The sequence below is a fragment of the Blennius ocellaris genome (genome assembly GCF_963422515.1).
Source record: "Blennius ocellaris genome assembly, chromosome: 19".
Taxonomy (NCBI): domain Eukaryota; kingdom Metazoa; phylum Chordata; class Actinopteri; order Blenniiformes; family Blenniidae; genus Blennius; species Blennius ocellaris.
The window spans coordinates 10,002,978-10,008,266 of record NC_137668.1 but is presented as its reverse complement, the minus strand read 5'-3'; positions in this window follow the sequence as shown (position 1 = coordinate 10,008,266).

Sequence of the window (5,289 nt, the reverse complement as noted above, 5' to 3'; positions counted from 1 at the left end):
TTACAAGTATGTTTTATGTGTGGGAAGAACTTGGAAATAGCCAAAGCACTAAAAATGATGAAATGTCAAAACATTTTGAAAGACAAAACAAGAATCCTCCAAAATAATCAATTAAAGAAGTCAAAAATACCTAAAATGGCTTTAACAGAGGAAACTGCAAGACATGTTTTAGAACTGCTCCAAATTGCACAAGCGGTCTAAAAAGGCCCAAACAACAAAGATACTGAAGCTGATCACTCAACCTAAACTCAACCTTACCGTTTGCAGAGCGATGTTCGTTTATTTAGAAATGGCAGAAACAGCGTGAAACCCATTATATAGTTTTCACGCTGGGCCACTAGTTGGTGCTGTTGGTTGCTTTTATAATGAAACCACACAAACATACACGCAAAGAACAATAGACTATAAAGATTAACAAATGAATTTCACAGACATTCATATGGACAGGCGACCAAGTTGGATTCCGATTCCGATTCCGTGTGACTCAACTATAAAACTACCAAGTTCCACGAGAAAATGGACTGGGAGTCATGACATTCTGGAGGCAAACTTTGCTGTTATTGTCCATCTACTCGCACATGTGCAAAACAATTTATTACAACTGTGGTGCACATGTGCAGCCGCAGCATTTCAGAAAAATTTTTTGTTTTCCTCCGTTTCCATGGAGATGAAGTTCCACCTTGGGAGCCGTTATCAAAAAGTTGCATTTTCAGTGGCTCAGAGCAACATTGCCATGTAATCGGACAAAACCTTTCCACTTTCACTTGAAAATGTTGCGTAAACGGGGACTTATACAGCCAAAACTGTTAAGAAATCGTTTCATTTGTTATCTATATTTCAAGATTTCATAAAAGCAACAAAAATCACAGCGTAAGTAAACATTCAAAAACTATTTAGGAAAATAAATAAGCAATATGAAGGTTAAATATGTTTTGTAGATCCAGACACATTTTATTTGGTGGAAAGTAAATTTTTCACCAAATTTTATTTGGTACAAAGTAAATTTTTCCAACCCTGAGCAACATTAAGCAGGCAAATATCAGATGACAGTAAATATTCTTCAAGTATTCAGGAGGACTAAACACCTCACTGGCTTCTTATCTGTTGTGCTCACCAAAAACATGAAATCAGTAAACCCTGTGCTACTTGTGTCTACTCCAAATCTCCATCAAACTCCCATCACTCACTGATGGGGGAGAAAATTTTGTTTTCACAAGATCTTTAGCAGCACTCTGTTTTATGTACATGACTTCACTGTGTATAAGCAGCTGAGCTCGGATGCGTCTGAAGTGACGGAGATTTCTGGCTTGCCATCAATGAATCCAAAAATTATTCAGACTTTGACTCTCAAAACAATGGCAGTTATTGTGATTCAGGTCACTCACTGGGGGATTTGAATCGCCGTTCATAAAAAAAGCAGGACAGGGAAAATATGCCCATTACAATGGAACCACAGGGACCATTTTATCAATACAAAGTCTGTGCAAGTATTTCCAACAATTTAAGATAGTGTATTGCCCTCTTTTACCCTACCCTCCTTCTCTTTTGGGGTTTGGTGGGACCGGCTGAAAACAATGTGGCTGACCTCAGACAAAGCAGCTTCACAGTGACGTGACAGATCACCAACAGACCGGAGCAATGCCTGTCACTTCTGCAACCGAGCTGCATCATCCCGGCAACCCCAGACGTTTGAGGTGAGGTTACTGGAAGAAACAAAGAAAATAGGGATGGGACGGCATCGTTCTCGGGTTTGGATACCGGACGCATGGTGACATTTTATAACGTGATAAATATTGACCAAGAAAACAACAACCAGAGTGATTGAAGGACAATCTTGTCTCCTTCATGGGGTTACCAGCAAATAGTACGTCGACAGATCATAAACAATAAAAACAATAAAACAACAAAAGGAATGTATGTGCAAGATGTTATCGAGAGTTAAAGAAGTGTGATTACTTATCACCTGGAATACTTCACTTGCTTTCATGCTTCACTTGTTCAAACCTCTCTTTAAACCACTTAATAGTTTGACTTGAAGTTCAAGTTGTGTGTTGATTTCCGGCACCAAGATTCAAGGACAAGTAGGAAACTTGTGCAACCAGTAGCTTATTAGAAAAAAAAAACTCCCTGGGCCTCAGAAAACCCACATCTTCCTCCCTTCCACTCGTGTGAAAAATATCCTCCCGGCAAGGAAGTGTCTTTGTGAAGTTATGGGGGTAAATGAAGAAAGCCCTCATTGTTATGAATAACAAAAGTTGCCTCTTCCTTACTTGTCAGAGATTCTTCTGTGTGAATAACTATCTAGTCATCAGCCATTGACTGCACCACTGAAAATCTACAAAACATGTGAACCATTTCCTGTGAAAAATATCTGTTACCAAGCTGGTGAATTAGCAGTATTTTCACTGTGACTCACACTTCAGGCTTCTACAGATTGTGTGATATTTTGCAGTCTTATAAACTAAATGTCGACATGGATTTCATAAATCTGGACTTGCTTGCACTATGACTCATAAATCATTATTTGGGGTTAGTATACTCATCTATGTGCACAGCAGATGTGCTCAAACTATAAAGGTGAAGTAGCAATCAAGATATTGTTGCCTTTTATATACAGTACTTGATCTTAGTATTGAAGTATATGGAGATGCTGTATAAGGTGCAGCATTTTGCTTCTATTGGGACTCTGCAAAGGCTACTGATACAGGGCTCGTTGCATCATTTTCTATTGGTTGTTGGAAGCCACGGTGTATAGAACTCTAATACTCATTTATGTTACATGCTAGGAAATATGGTTATTTTGAAGCTTTTACTGTTCCCCTGGGAATAAAAAAAAAAAAAACTGCCTTCGGTGTGGCTTTTACTGAAGAAGAATGCAGCTGATTTTTGGGTGCCCCGATAATGAAGAGACTGAAAAGCTGCAAAAAGTACATTTATATGTGATTTTTGACTTGGTGGGTTGGGTTCAGGAGATGTCATGTAGTGTTAAATGAAACATCTGTGAAGGGAGGTTCCTGTCTGATAAACTCACTGACCTACTCTTCTGGCCTGCTTAATGAACCCACATTAGCGCCTAAGTAAGTCCAAAGCACGTTAGTCCCTCTCTATTACCAGAGGAGTGTTTCCCTCCATTGAAGAAGCTAAACTCGCTCAGGACAAGGAGACTTAGCACCAAAGCAGTGTCCTTGAAGGCCCTTGTGCTTTGCAGCTGTTGAGCTTCAAGCTGCTTTATGAGCGAGTGCTACGTTTAACACCACTTTTGCAGCGGCTCTGCAACCAGCAGCCTTTAAAAGTGAGACAATAATCCTCTGCCAGATTGCATCTTAACTTAGAGAGAAGTGAGAAGCTGGGGGAGGTGAAGTGTGATACGATCGGTTCATGGGTTTCTCTTGAAACTCAATTTTACCCCCTGCAAATTCCTGGTTAACCTGAATAAATTGAATTTTGCAGTCAACAAAGTCATTGGTGCAACTTTCATTTCAACAATGTAGACAAATGTAATCCAATCCAGCTTGAGAGGGATAAAGATTTAATGAATAAAACATCTAAATAATGTTTTCTTTTATGCATTTTCTCTATAATTTTATAGATTGAGCTTAAAAAACAAAACATACAAAGAACTACATTAAAAGATTCTTTGTATAGTGGTAAGTTTTGGATGCAACAACACATTGTCTGCAATAGTTCCCAGCAGGAGGACAGTAGCAGACAGGCGGCAACTTGAAAAAAACACAGTTAAGAAGCACATCAATGAAAAACACCTGTTAGTCCAGGTTTCAAACGGGACCGCAGCCGAAGAACAAAGTGGTGCGATGGGAGGACTTCTCAGAACCGCTGGTGTAAATGGAAAACTACTCCAGTGCCATCTGCCATCTGAAAAGATCATTTTCCCTCCTTCCCGCTTGCAGAATTTACAGCTTCTATGACAATATGCTCACTGTTTATCGGGCCTCACAGAAACATCTGGATTCACCGCCTGTCCAGCTGAGAATACGGTGACTTTGCTCTATCATTCATTCGCGGCGGCAGATTCTGCGCGCTGTTGATTATTTCCAAAATCACAATAAAACAAGGGATTTAGAATTCTTATAAATATTTCTGACATGGTTTCCAAAGCAAATGTCATTTACTTGATGAGTCCATTAATTTTACACCGTGCGAACACAAAACTGGAAGTACCGGATGCCTGCATTAAACTGCAGATACAATATTTATACCAAACAATGCCTCGGCTGTAGTATACATGTATTATTTAGATTGTGAAGTGGCACGCTCATAAATTCACAGTGGAATTCGTACCATTTGTATTTAATAAAGTCTTACCAGCTGTGAGAGAAAGCAAAAGAATATGAACATCATTAACATGAGTACACCTCACGTCAACATCTGGCAATATTATATCTTAGTTTAACAAATAACTATTGGTGGTAACTAGTGTGTGTTTTCACCAACTCTCTATGAGACAGGAGGGTGGACAATAGATGACATAAAGAAAGAGGAGTGGAAAAAGTTGTAGTCATGTTAGAGCAAGTTTAAAATAATAATAGTGTGCCTCGGAGAACAAGCGGTGCCACCAGTTTAGGGCACAGGTGAGGTTGCTGTGTTGACCCCCCACACCAGTGAGACAAGATTCCCAAAAATATATACTACACTTGTTTTCGGATCGATTACACACACACACACACACACACACACACACACACACACACACACACACACACACACACACACACACACACACACACACACACACACACACACACACACACACACACACACACACACACACACACACACACACACACACGATAAACAGTTTTTTCATCAACGCTAGAAGTTAACAGCTACTTGTGACGGTAATCGTGCACATGCTGGAGCTGAAGATCACATCCGAGGCTAAAGAATAAGAATATTTTTTTATGTGAAAGAAAAATCCTTTAGCAATTTTGTCTTGTCACATAAGCTTAAAGTTACCCTGACAATTGATTTTGTACAACCCATAGGTATTGGGGGATATTACAATCAATCAACATTACTTAGCTATTCATCGGAAACTTTCAAGGTTCAGTCCTGCCTATGACTGGAAACACAATGTTGATGTTCAATAACCTGTTAAGCTCCAAACTATCATGTGACGTTAACAAAAGGTAACTGTGAAATCGGCCACAATTCACCACAACTGGATCCCATCACAAATGTCTGGCCCAACCCGGAGACTTTTGATATGGAGACCAAAACAAAACTAAAACAACCGTAGCAAACGTTTGGTGGAGTCCACCGATAAATCTG